This window comes from Anolis sagrei, chromosome 4 (genome assembly GCF_037176765.1).
Source record: "Anolis sagrei isolate rAnoSag1 chromosome 4, rAnoSag1.mat, whole genome shotgun sequence".
Lineage (NCBI taxonomy): Eukaryota > Metazoa > Chordata > Lepidosauria > Squamata > Dactyloidae > Anolis > Anolis sagrei.
In genome coordinates, this window is record NC_090024.1 from 207,041,111 (window position 1) to 207,056,354 (window position 15,244).

At 37.0% G+C, this 15,244-nt stretch overlaps 1 protein-coding gene across 5 annotated transcripts in view; it reads right to left on the reverse strand.

Moving 5' to 3' along the window:
* LOC132773270 (RNA-binding protein 12-like) overlaps positions 1-15,244 on the reverse strand; it is a 54,345-nt gene that overhangs the window by 20,596 nt on the left and 18,505 nt on the right. The gene's annotated exons all lie outside the window — the stretch shown is intronic.

Below are 15,244 nucleotides of genomic sequence, written 5' to 3' on the forward strand. Positions count from 1 at the left end.
TTATGGACCGCTTCTTATAATTGCCATCCAGATCTTAAATAGACCATACAGATTTTTAATAAGGAAGTAAATCCACATGGCTTGAATATCTGGCCAAGAACAGCCAGATAGGGCTTCACACAGCCAAATTTTCAACATGAAAAATAGTTCAACTTAAAAACACAAACTGCACTGTTCATACACCGACATCAAACTTATATTTTGCCACAAACGCATGCAATGTAAGCAAGAGGCCTAATACTAAAAATGACAAATCTGTATTTTGCCTTCACAGTAATTTCTACATGTAACAAGTATGAAACAAGAGGATACTAGATTTTTCCCCCAAAAACTCTATAAACTGGCAAAACTTCAAAACATTCATTTTATTCATTTTCTTTCTGAATATAAGTATTTCAAAAGTAGTACACCATGTAAAGTTGCAGTTCACAAAAACATCACTGCTGTACAATCCTCCAAATACTTATGTTAACTGCAAAGTAGTTCCATCATCTAGTCACATTCTTTGGACAAGAACTTTACCCTCATAGTCTCAGGTTTTCAAAGCACCGACAGTGCACCACATTTTCATGACAAATATCCAATTTGAATACACCAGTACAGATGAACTGAAAAATGACTAAACTAAAACATAAAATATTGATTCAAGAATTAGGTGACCACAGCAAATTTGGAACTGAGCCCTGAAAACCAACCTGTTTTACAACTACATCATATGCAAAAAGCAAGCATTATACGGAAGCACAGAAAGTTTTCTTATGAAATAGTTAAAAACCCAAAAAAATATTTTCCATGGTCGAAAGTTTTGCTAAATTCAGTTTAATTACTGTTGCTGAAATAGAATGCTGGGGTTTTTCTTACAAGGAAAGGAATGTACATCTATGCAAATTGGAAGCCCTCCCTCCTAGGCTTTCTGGACTCCCAAAAACAGTAAATATGGAACACCACCCAGACACAGGAGAACTCCAGACAATAAGCAATCAAGAGCTAGCTAGCACCCCCCAAACAGAGGATGCCTCTAAGCAACAAAGGCCAGGCTACCTCTATGCAGACACCCTCACTGATTGACTTTGCATACTTCATGGGTACTCAAATGCTAATTCAATCTTACTAATTACAACATTCATGCTTTCTTTAAACAAACAAGGGTTTTTTCTCCCACCCTGGACATCCCAGATGTATATATGCACTCCCACTTGCCTCACCGCCAACAGAATCTCTGAAGCTTCCAGCCACAGATGCAGGTGAAATGTTAGGAGAGAATGCTACTGGAACATGGCCATGCAGCGCAAAAAACTCACAACCAAAGGAATGCATAATTTACACATACAAATAGTTAATCAAAACATTAACCTAACCTACGAAGTCACTTGATAAATAGTAAATTGCTATTTTGAACACACCAAACTCAAATGTTTTAAAAGCAAGTATTCCTCATTCCTTCTCTTGAAGTTGTACATTTTACTAAAACTGTGTCTCATGAGGCCCAATTCAACAGCAGGCAGTACAAAAGAAGTGCAGATTAACTGAAATCAAATGCCATGATAGAAATCCTCAGAACCAATGCCAATAATTGTATTTGAAGCGCTTCTTTAATACAGTGAATAATTTCAACAGACAAATATTTGTCTTAAGGAATGAAACACCCTACTGAGTCAGAGATGAGTTAGACACATAATCCCAAAAAGAATTGCCAGCTTGAACATCAGCCAGTTAACACAACAGATCCTGAATGGAAATGCTAGCAACAATTTGTACTAACACAATTCAAGGAAAACTCCAATATGAAACAGAAAATAGCTGGAAATCCATTATGATAGTGGTACCACTTACATTCTAGTAAGAAAGAAAAGCAATGAAGCCTGCAACCAAAGTATTCACATTCTGATTCACAAAATCATGATTTAATAGCTTCCCCACAGGTTCAAGAGTAAAGTCTCCCAAAATACAGAATACCACCCAAGATTTTAAAATAAATACACTGAAAGTGGAATTTTAACCATTTTTTTCATTTGTTTTTTCTTTTACTTAAGTGGTTTTGGAGGTTGTTTTGTTTGGCATTTTTACACATTTCTCAATTTGGAGTACCCTAGATTGGGTCCCTGGGGTCACAATTTAATAGTAAGCAGTCCAGTCCTATTGTAGACCCAGTTGGCCAATGTCCCAACAGTAGCTGCCAGCCTTAGCACTGTGACATTTTCTCCACTGCTTTTTGGTTCCTGTTTATCAGTCAGTGCAGTTTGCCTTATGACTTTTATATTGTGTGTTTTTTTGTCAGCTGCCTCAGCATCAGATGCTCTATTCTACTCACAGCATCACCCTTAAGTACCAAAGTCTTTCTCCTGTTACAGTCCATTCTTGCATTAATTCTTGTTTCTCTGACCATGCCAAGCCTCCTCCACATGCTCATGAGCTCCTCTTTTTTCATCCCACTATTTTTCATCCCAATTAGCATCCTTTCTTCAGTGATCGTACATTTGTCATTCTAGTTCCACAGCTTGCATATCTTGCATGTCTAGTTTTAGTCCATTTCTCAAAATGTCACACCAAAGTAAATTCATCCTTAAGGATGTTCCCCGACTGTAACTAAGATTTACTGCCAGCATTTCATTACTGATGGCTTTTGATTTTGAGCAGCGGCAACATCCATTGCTTCGGACCGAAGAGATTACTTCGGTCCGAAGACCAAAATTTGCTTGAAGTCCTCAACATCCGGACTTATCATCTGTCCTCTACTAGGCAGAGAGCCTTCTCGATTGTAGCCCCTTATTTATGGAATGCCTTGCTAGTTGAAACCTGAACTATCTGAGACCTACTTGCTTTTCGGAAAGCCTGTAAAACTTTCTCTTCCGACAGCTTTCGATGGGTGAATAACTCGGGATTATGTCCGTTATTGTTTTTATTGTATTTTAAAATTAATTGTATTGTTTTAATCTACTGCTGTAAAGTAGTACAGCCAAATTGGGAGTAGCTCCGAGCCAAATTGGGAGTAGCGGCATACAAGTCAAATAAATAAATAAATAAATAAATAAAATTTCCCACAACAATCTGAGGTTTCACACTATCACAAGCACTGCGCAAAATAACACCAGTAAAAACCTAATTTGTGACATACACATAGGCTATAGAGAGAGAGCACAAGCCGTAAGGCATCAAGAATCAATGTGTCCATTGTGTAAACCACAAATAACTGACTTTTTATTCATTGTGACTGAAATCCCTTCTTTGATGGACATATGTGTTTCTAATTCTGTATACACATTATGTTAAACCAAACCAAAATGGTTTGGTTTATCTTACAGACATGAAGTAGTTCGTTTCTTTAAAAGAGCACTTTTTAATATCAGTGAGGTGAGAAAGGCTTTGTCACCAACACACGCTTAAGGTCTGCGAATGTCGCCAAACCATGCAAAGGAAGCAAGGCTTTTTACATAGTGGGAAGGTCTGGATGTCAAGGGGCCTGGCATCTAGATGTTTGAAAGACATACGGAAAGCAGACGCTGGGAAACATTTTTTAACTGATGGGAGCACAGAAGAACATTGAGGGAGGCAGAAAAGAGTCCATCCATGGGAGAAAAGCAGGAGAAAAGTAAATACTACTACTACTACTACCACTACTACTATTAATAACAACAGCAGGATTTCTATCTGAGTCACAGATATGATGGGCCCCATACAACATCTGAGGGATTTACCCAGCAGCAGAACCAGCACATTACTTAGTACCAGTGACTAAAACTTGCCATTTACCATAAATACCCTATGTTCCAGAGCTTTATGAAACACTGTGAAAAGACAGCTCATGAGTGTTGGTACAAGTCTTGCATGGAGTGTATATTATTTCCTCCCCATCTTCTCTAGGAAAAAAACATGGAGGAAGAGGAAGGACAAGAAGTCATTCATTCCCTTTTCTGACAGCCTGTAACCAGAATCAGAGAAGTCTAGAAGACAATTATCTCTGATACTTTCCTTGCACACCATCAATTTAAGATAGGCATTGTCTCTATTTCCAGCTCCACGTAGCTCCATACTTATCTTACTGTCATTTTAAGCATTTTAAACCAGATGAATGTAAGTGAAAAATACCACAAAATATTTTGCTCTTCATCTTTCCTTTTTCTTATTGAGTAGAAAAATCCAACCATCACGAAATATGTTGCTATATTTCCCTTCCATTTGAATATGAAATACTATCAGTGAAATAAATAAAGCAACACTCCGAATCTCGTGGCAGCACAAAGTCAATCTCCTACTGTAAAGTTGCTAGAAAGTGAAGCTTACGAAATATTCAAAGTAACACAAGCAGGAGGAATGCTTGAAGGATTTCTAGACAACCTCCTGTGTGCAAACTATATACAGTGATTACAGTATAAGTGAACAGCTTGCTTTATTGGCCAGCAGCCCTTTGAAACCTACCCATCCCACATGGCTGCTAGTTGTCGTTAAAATATTATCCTTCAAATATTACAATGTTCACATGTGTGTACCTCAAGTATTCCTTGCTTAAGAAATTAATAGTGTCTCCATAAGTCAACAGGCAACTAGAAGGCACACAGACACACAACTGTCAAATAGACCACATAGGATATAATGTCCTTGACTTATTTCAAACATCTTTTTCTGTTCACATGAAATTCAGAATTATGAGGCCCACCTGTATAATCCTTACCCGCTGCATTTGTAGAGTTGCACAGATAAGGGCTTTTAAAAGCTGCTGCCTGCATTTTACATGGCTGTGTTAAAATAAGAGATTTCCAGGCTGTTTTAACCTGCCAAAGGATGGGTCAATTGTGTCATGGTAATTATAGCACTTGATATCATCTGCATGACGTTAGCTGTCTCTTAAAAATGTAAGCACCCTGAGAAAAACTGTACTGTTGGTGAATCTTTATGCTTAGGCTGGAGTATTCCTCGTTGCTCTTTAATCTGAATTAACATTACTTTTATGGGTCAAACAGTAAGGTAATTCATACGTTCTGTTTACCATTCTGAAATGGATGGTTATGTTTGAGTGTTTTAGTATGACTCCCAAGAGTGTGATGTCAAGTGCCATGCACTGAGCAGTGTCCACCACTTGGACACAGTTCTTGAGCTTACACTGCTTGCTCTCAAGACCGCCTTACATACCTCCCTGCAAATAACTACTTTTGAAAATCCCTTTAAACACATCTCATAGCATATTACCGTTCTTATGAGATAAACCCAGTAAAGGTTTCCTCTGACATTAAGTCTAGTCATGTCTGACTCTGGGGTGTGGTGTTCATCTCCATTTCTAAGGCGAAGAGCTGGTGTTGTCTGTAAACACCTCCAAGGTCATGTGACCGGCATGATTGCATGGAGCGCTGTTACCTTCCCACTTGAGCGGTACCTATTGATCTACTCACACTTGCATGTTTTCAAACTGCTAGATTGGAGGAAGCTGGGGCTAACAGCAGGAACTCACGCCGCTCCCCGGATTCTAACCTCCGACCTTTCGACCAGCAAGTTCAGCAGTTTAATCCACTGTGCCACCAGGGGCTCCTGAGATAAACCCAACAACACCTAAAATTTAGGCATAGACGTTTGTAAAGAATTTATAGCTGTGCATGAATTTTGTACATAAAAGCTTCATTGGAAAGAAATGAAAATAAGAAAGGGCAATAAATCATTTTCCCTTTATTAGTTTCCAGAGTCAAGAGTCAATAAACATTTAAAAAATGAACTTGTCACAGAATGTGCAACAGAGTAGAATTCTATGAATTCTGGCTTCTAGGTAATGGAATAAACACCCTGCAAAACAATTAGAATAAAAACATGACTACACTCACCCGGACCCTGGGCTCCACTGATACAAACCCCAGAATAATCTCTATCACATGATATCATTTCTGCAAAGTTGCAAGATAGCTAAGAGGTCACTATCTAACTAGAAGTTTCTCTTCTGTAATGTTTTGTTTTATAACAAGGATGGCAAATGAGAAGGGAGCTGCATTTCAACACAGATGGAAAACACAAGGTTTCAGAAAGCTGGAATAAGTATAACAGATTAGAACACTGCTGAGGAGTCGTAATTCATGATTAGTGTATAAATCCACAAGCTTTCTGGCAAGTAAATGTTCCATGTCTCCTATTTGGACAGGCTAGATGAAGATGTTTTTCATTCATATTTGTTCTCATCAGTGAAAATTTTAGAAAATTCCATTCTCCCTCCTTATTGAAGACAAATGCCTTTGGCACATTGTCAGAAAGCCATGTTGCTTACAAGGGAGTAGGAAATACCACCTTTAAACATCTACTAAACCAACTATTTTCATCTTAATTACAGCATATATGGAAAGCAAGCACATTTTTTTTATTTTTATAGGAGAAAGGGCTAGCTTAGGTGCAAGTATCCATATGCTCTCTTATTTGTGAGTAGACCACAGTCCACAAAAGTGTATGCTACAAATTTCTGCATTAACAATTAGAGCAACTTCTCCTACATACATACATACATGCATTCACATACATACATATATATGTATCTCCTCATTCGAACTCAATAAATCTTACGTGCTCAGATTTCAAATTAAGTAAAAAAAATTCTATCAATGATTTTCAAAATTGTAACAATACATGAACCAGGTCTAACTTTTTTAAATCATGTATTAATTGATCTAAGAACTAATAGCACAAGTTTACAATTAGCAGGGGCATAAAAATGCATAAACCATGCTGAGGGCGCATCTACAGCATAGAATGCGGTTTGACACTACTTGAATTGCCATGGCCCCATGCTATGGAATCCTGGGAGTTGTGGTTTGGTGAGTCACCAGCATTCTGGCAGATTAAAGGATAAAGACTTTGTAAAATGATTGGAAATCATTAAACAAGAAGTAAAGCCCATGTGCAGTAGTGGAATACTAATGGAAGATCAACTAAGGCCTCTTCTACACTGCCATACAATTCAGATTATCAAACAGATATCTGCTTTGAACTAGATTATATGAGTCCACACTGCCATATAATCCTATTCAAATCAGATAATCTGGATTTTATATGGCAATGTAGAAGGGAGCTAAATTGAGGGCGACTATTTAAGAAAGGCAGTACTAAAGATTTGAAGTGATGTTAAGAATTATTCTCTTCCACCTTTAATCACCATTCACTTTTCTCACAGCATCAGCCTCTTCGCAAAAATATTTCAAATGACATAATCAAGCCTAAAGTCATTAATTAATATCCATGCAGCATGAGTTCAGTTGGTCCTGATGAGCTTTCTAAATTTGGGTGTCTCTGCCAGACCAGGCCTCGTCATACTCAAATTTCCACCAAAAGGCTGTATACTCCAGTTCATTGGAGCTTATGATCCTCATTATGAACTTGTTCAGTAATTATGATATATGGAAGCCCTCATAAGGTCACATAACTTGCAGAGACCTGTTTGATGGGTACATGGGGTGAGTTTTCCCTATCATTTCCAAAACACAGAATTACAATAGCTTTCAGGAAGAAGTTTAAACGCTTTGAATTCAGCCTTTCAAAGAGCTGTGATGTTTTCTTACTGTTTATTAATTCATCATTTGTGTGCTTTATGTTTTCTTTCTAATCCCTCTGAATGTTTAAAACGTTGCTTAGACCTAAACCAGGTTTCTAGTTTGCTGAGGTATACCTATATAAAGATATTATATCAGCGACTCGAGGATATGAACTAGAAACTTGGTTATCGCTGAGCATGACTTAAACAGAAAGTTTAAAATACCAGAGGTTAACATAATATGAGAAGTATAGGCATCAGCTTTTATACAACAAAGGACCTCATCAAACTAGAGAATGAATCCACTTTAAATCCGGTTTCTGCCTCCTCCAGAATTCTGGAGTTTGTAGATTAGTGAGGAGCCTTTAACAACCTCACTAAACTACAAACCCCAGCATTCTGCAGGAGGCAGAAACCGGATTTAAAGTGGATTCATTCTCTGGTGTGATGAAGTAGAAAAAGAAGAGTACTTCAACAACCTTTTTGTTCCAGACTAACAATATGCACACATGAAATGGAACAAGCATTGCTTATCATTTTAAACCTGTTGACAACTATGTGCACGCGTCTTCCAAAATGTTCTTTTTCTTCTTCCAACCGTCTCTTTTCTAATGATATCCACTTAAGTGGCCAACTGTATATGTCTATGTTTCTATAATGCTAGGAGTAATCACCTTTCTTCAGGCAGGTTTCTCTGCTTTCTTTATTCTCCTGTGCTCAGTAAGGGATGCTGTTTACTTGGCCTATTTTAGGTAGGTACATATTAGGATCTGCTAGAGCAGAATCCCACATTTGAGCTCAAGCTTTACTACATTTATTTCAGCTAAGCTGCTGCAACCAACACCCAAAATCTGTGTTTCTCCTGCCCTCATCCACTAATCTCCCACTGCTGAAACAGGCTTTCAAAACCCTCCAGATAGACAAAAGGACAAGGCTGAAGAGAGGGTGGTGGGGCATTAAAGATTCTTTAATTCACACACATTGGGTGGATCTACACTGTAGAAGTAATGTGGTTTGATGCCACTTTAATTACCTTAGCTCAATGGTATTAAATCCTGGGAGGTGTAGGTTGGTGAAGCAGAAGCGACAGAACTTGTAAAATTACAACTCCCATGATTCCATAGCAGACATGGCAATTGGTGTTAAACTCTACTAGTTCTACACGCTATTTCAAAAAATATATATGGATACTATGTATTGTTTTCTTCCAATATATAGTATCCATGCTCATTTCAAAATGTTTTTGTATGTTTTTGAAAAAGCACAAGAATCTGAATTAGCTATGTAGATCCCATAATCCATGCAATTGTCAGTTGATTTCTCAAGGAGAACGCATCCTCAAAATGGACTGTACTGTCAGTTTTTAATGGTCATGCCTTTAACAGTTAGTTTTAACATTTGTATGGTATGTTGACAACGAAAATGAGTATTAGCTGTATGTATTTTAATCTCTGAAAACTGATTTCAGTCTGGTGATTGAAAGAAAGGCAACTGGGAGAAATAACAATGTCCTTCGGTATTTCACTTTCCATTTTAATAAATATTATCTACCATACTCCTTCCATATTTTGGACATTAACTGATGTTCTGAGATTGTGTTAAACCCATTTCATTGTGCATTTCAATGTGTAGCAACTAGAGTGACAACTGATGCTTTCAAATATCATGAAATTACCCAACTACATGACCCAATCAATGAAAGACCAGCATAACACTGTGGATGTTCAAAAAGCAATATATGCAAATAAAGTTCTCTGGATATTTTGCGAATTAATGTATTTTCTAAGTTTCTATTCTATATTAACACAAATTCACAGACTGAAATGACAGATTATGGGTTTGATCAATACAGAAAACGTTGAATTCACTCAAGTAACCATCCTTAACATGAAGGGAGCAGAGTTTGATTATACATTAAAAAGACATACAGTTGATAAGATACCTCCCTGCCCTATTACCCTAAGTGATTAACTGTAGCCCCACCAAATCTTTAGGAGTACAGCCAAATCCTATGAAGTTTCATCTATTTATGTTTATATCCCTGCAATGTTTAAAGTTCATTCTGTTACGTTGTCCTGGGATGCATCTACACTGTAGATTTAATGTTATTTTTAATTACCATGGCTCAATATTATGGAATCGTGGGATTTGTAGTTTGGTATAACATCAGCCCTCTTCGGCAGAGGCGGCTAAAGACCTTAAAATCATAACCCTGTGATTGTGTAGCATTAATTCAACAGTATGGATGCAGCCCATATCAGCTAAAAATTCAACTGCCAGCACTTGAGGTTAAGATCCTGCATGAAACACATCTTGTTTCACCACGTTCCCTCAGCAAAACAGATATCCAATTCCACTGTGTATTCTTCCAGCATTCCATAATGGTACTGGCAAGATCACAGAGTTTTTATTTCATTTTTCTTTTAAATGTAAACAGCATGCCCCACTGTGCATTTTGTACGCTGTAATTGCTCCTTCAGTGAAGCATAGTACATTGGAGGTTTTACACATCTCCCACACGAGTCAAGAACTTGTGATCCTCTACAACAGGCCTCTTCAACCTGCAGCCCTCCAGGTGTTTGGCGTTCTAACTCCCAGAAGCCCTAGCCAGTTTGTTCAATGGTTAGGAATTCTGCGAGTCCAGAACACTTGAAGGATCACAGGTTAAAAGGGTTTGCTCTAGATCAGTGGTTCTCAACCTGTGGATCCCCAGGTGTTTTGGCCTACAACTCCCTGAAATCCCAGCCAGTTTACCAGCTGTTAGGATTTCTGGGAGTTGAAAGCCAAAAAACCGGGGACCCACTGGTTGAGAACCACTGCTCTACAGACTGATGGAACTATTATCACATAATTTTTCACCATCAGACAGACTGTGCCTTCAAATTGTTCACAACCTAAGGCAACCCTATGATGAATCTGCCAGGTTTTCTTGGTAAGATTTGTTCAGAGGGAATTAACTCTTTGGTTTCCTCTGAGGATTAAAACAGCAAAGCCACCCTGTGATTTCATGGCTTCTCATCAGAACTTCAGTCCAACATGCAAAGCACCATACCACACTGGTTCTCCATCAACTAGATTAATTGGGGTAATAGGAAGTTATGTCCAACAATGCTCAGATATTATCACCTAAAGGGCCAGTTTCCCCTGCTTTACCCTACTGCTTCCAATGTCTTATTGTAATAGATATTTTAGCTTCTGCAATTACACTAGTCACTAAAAGGTACAGTGGATTCTTGGTATTTGCTGTGGTATAGTTCCAACACCTCCTCTGGACACTAAAATGTGTGTATGCTCAAATCCCATAATATAGAATGGTGTTGTAAAATAGCCTCAAAGGCTTGCCTTTTATGTTGGGGGGTATTTTCAATCCATGAATATGCAGGGGATAACTATACTACAGATCCAATCACATCAGTTTTCAAAGTCAAGGCAACATGTTCTCAAACCCTTCCTCAGTGCCTTCTATTCCTTTAAAATCAATTTGGTAGGTTCATGGTACAAAGCAGGCTTCTATTCCTTTAAATCTGGCAGGTTCATGGTACAAAGAAATCAAGTTTTTATTCTAAAATGGATCAGTACCAAAAAATATATATCTGGCCATAAAAATGTAGTTGTTTGCCATTTTCTCTTGTCTCGAATCCCAATGCTTTATGGGCCTTGGTACAATTATATCAACATAATTCCACTTAACTCTCATGGTTATATTTTTTAGAATTCTGAGATTTGTAACTTGGTGATGTAGAACGCCAATTAAATCTCAGCATTCTATAGAACTATGGTAGTTATCATGAAATCATAGTGCTATAATAACTATTGCAGTGTGAAAGGGTCCTATATCAGCTGTCGTACCTCAAGCCTTCCAGATGTTCTGGAAAACATTTCTCATTGGCCCAAGAAAGGATGGCCAGTGGCCATTGATGAGAACTTTTGCCCAAAATATTCTGAGGACAAGAGGTTGGGGAACAAGTCTTCTACAAAATGTCTTTTGTGCTACTAATAATTTATTATATTTATTTGCCATATTTATATCCCACTCTTCTCACCCCAAAGGGGGCTCATAATAATTCCCTTTCAAACATTGTCCCATATTTCAGATAAGCTGCCATAAATCCAATGTAGCACTTGATATTTAGAAACATCATTGTTTATTTTAATTCTATATCTTCCTCAAGTTGTAATAACTCATTCTTAACCCACTATAATTTTAGGTGTATTTTCTCATTATGATACTGCCATTATAGATTATTTTCTGATTTCTTACAACATACCTTAATATTTTTTAGTTTTCATTGGAATAAGCTCCAGTTTTGCACAAAGCACAATTTTTCCTGAATACTAGTTCCATTAGCAGCTCACATGTAACAAGATTTAGTTGTATAGAAGTTTTAGATTAATTGCTTCATACCCTTGAAACAAATGTCACTATGTCCTGATGGATGGTCAATATTTGTTGGCTACCCTACCCCCAAATCACCCATTAATATCAGCACCTCTTTTGTTAAACACATTGTTAAATAATTTGCATCCCTGGTAATTTAATATTCAGCTTTCAGTCTATTTTAGGGTGTGTATTTATTTCCTTTTAGGCTGCCAGCAATGATATTCTTGAAATTAAAATACATGGTTTTCATTTATTTTCTTTAAACCACACCATTTCACCTCTGATGCTTATGTTATCATTATCACTTTCCAATCTTCTCATTTGGGTTTATGTACTAGAAATACTTAATGTTTAGAATATGTTATAGATACTACTTTGGAGCTTTTGTTCCAGCTCAGGAGAAACATCATTTTCAGGCTTTAAACAAGGCACAAACTAAAATAAATTCTACATATTCTTTGCTGCTGATGAGAAGATGTACACTATTTTCTGGACCTCAAGACAATGAGAATTCAGAACCTTGTCTGCTGGCATGCTATCAGGAACACTTTGTACAAATGACAGCAGGATGGAAAAGTCTTTCATTTTTCTAATGTTCTATTATTTTCATTCTTACATGTTTATTTCAATAGTTGTAAGAGTTTGAGAATTACAATACACTGTTATTTGAGACTATGGCAGTGGAGCTACAGAGGACATTTCCTCTTGTCACAATTGTCTACATATGGCTCTGCCAACTGCCACAAATGCCACTGTTAGTGTCAGAAATGCAACTAATCTTTATTATGGGAAAATGGCCAGTGGTAACTAGGAATTAGATGGTAAATCTCTATTAATGATTTTCAGAAATTTAGAGATATTAATTAGTTAGAGTATCTTCAAATTTTTGATGTAACAACTTTTATTGAAATTCCTGACCCATACTTTTGGAATGAAGAATGAAATCAAGTACAATTAGCAATAGCTAATGAAGTCATGCATTATATAGTGTTGTTGTTACTTCTTCAAGAGAAGCCCACAATTTGTTTGTTTGTCTGTGGTAATTTACATTGCCTTGGATTCATATTTGCATTCAAAGGCTTTTATTTTTACCTATGAACAAATGAACTCCATGGTTTGACAGAAGCCCCAATTTCCATTTCAGAAACAATCCATTCCAAACTGTAGTGTTAATGGTAGTTCACTGCAATGCTCAAGAGTATCAGCTGGCAATGATAAATTGGGTTTATAGAGTTCTAAAACCAGAAGGTAAATCAAGCGGCCGTGTCTCTTAATATAGGGTTAGCAGTATCTGGCTAATATATCCTCTCTGTGAAGATAGCAAGATATGCCTTCTGTATGATACCATGACCATGCCCAGAAGAGTGGCATTTCCTTCTATAATCAATATTTATTACTTACAATTCAATGGTGCTGGAGTATACTAGACATCTTAATGACAAATCAAACAGAACTGACAGCAGAAAAAGACCTCCTTACTTTCATCTGGCTAGTAACAAAACAGGGCTCATTTCATTTTCCTTTAACTCTCATTCTTCTAACTTAAGAACAGCAGCTCTAGATATGTACTGCGAAGAGGAATACAAGAAAATTACTCAAAAGTATGTCACAGGACATGTAATCTTACAAGCACCCCTTTAAGGGGCACAATATGACTAAATAAAATATGAAAAACCATATTTGCTCTATTCTAATGCTCAAATTTTTTGACTAAATTACCTTCCCAAAATTAAAATGTGCATTGGATTCTCGTGATATAGTAACTACTTTTTTGAGCTTCAGGATTTTGAAAATTGAGGTGTGCATTAGATTCAATGGCACATTGCTGAAGTAAATACGGGTAATAAAAATCTATTTTCCTATTTTGAAATATTTGGAAGGCTTGGGTAGATAAGCTATGTCCACAGATATCCCATCCCATTCTGAAATAACAGTGTACTAATGCTTCATAAAATTCTCCTCATTCCTTCCTGTAATGCGCCACTGAAAGAATTAATGTTTACTTTGCTTCCAAAATAACTTGAGGTGCTTTCAAATAAAGATACTAAAAATCCAGTATCTGAATTCTTGACACCGTTGACAGCAAGTATGAATGCTTCTATTTTTATATTCAGCCAAAACAGTTCCACAGAAACCTAAGAGTTTACAATATTTTTATGGGATCAACTCATCATACAAGTGAAGCACCTGACAAAGAATGGTAAGATGACCATTTATGAACTCAAGACATACTGCAGAAACCAACAAGCCACTGAAGATGTCATTTCAGCATGTGTTGTGTCTTCAGTTACTTCATTAGTTGAAAGCACAGGTAGTTATGCCATTCTTTTAAAGGTAGAGCCAATATATATTTTTTCAGTATATTTCTGTAATTTCTCCATTGTGGTTAACTTTTTAGCATTTTTTTCATTCACCACCCAAATTCATTCTGTAACTACTATAGGCAAATTTTATCGCACTGACTTCTGTAACCGTCCTTTGTTTTACATACTGTTCAAACAACATTCAAATCAGCTTGTAATAAAATTCACTTCTCACTGATTTTCTGACTTAGGATATTATCACACTACGCTATTATAGCACTACTATTCCACTTTAAATCCTATAGCTGCCTCCTGTAGAATCCTGGGATTTGAAGTTTAGGGAGGTTTTTTAAAAAAATTCTCAAGATCCTGACCCTCACTAAACTACAAAGCCCAGGATTCCACAGTAGCCAGCCCTAGGATTTAAAGTGGAATAACTGTATTTAAACAGTGCAGTGTAACTATCTTATAGCACTGATAGTCCACTAAAACTTTAGAAGATGTTGTTTGGAATGGCTGGAAGCTATAGGCTTGATCCTCAACTAGTCCTACATGCATATAGTGGCTGAATGCAGAATGAGAGCAGCTCTTAATGCTCTTAAAGGGGAATTTGAGGAAGGTGAAGGGTGCAGGCTGAAAAGCCTATTTGGGAGACTTACTTACCAAGCAGAAGCAACTCTGTGCTTTTCTGAATCCAAGCCATATGTAATTTCTGATACTATTATAAACTATTTATTTATATAATATTTCATTTATTTCTTTTGGCTGTCCAACTACATTTTCAAAAGCTAAATTGCCCCAGGAAAGTAACCTGTTCACTAAATGTATAACTCTTTGTTTATATAATACTGCAACCACCCTAGCACAACTCAATTACAATGGATAACTATCTGTGTTGAACACCTAAAAAGGAATATAGTAAATTCAGATTTTACCACCTAACTTAACTAAAGAACTAAAACAAAATATTCCAAACACCTAGAAAGTAGCATCAACATTTCAGGAAATCAAGAATCTTGAAGCCTGTCTGCTGACCACCCAGCCTGGCCACATTGCTTTTTATTT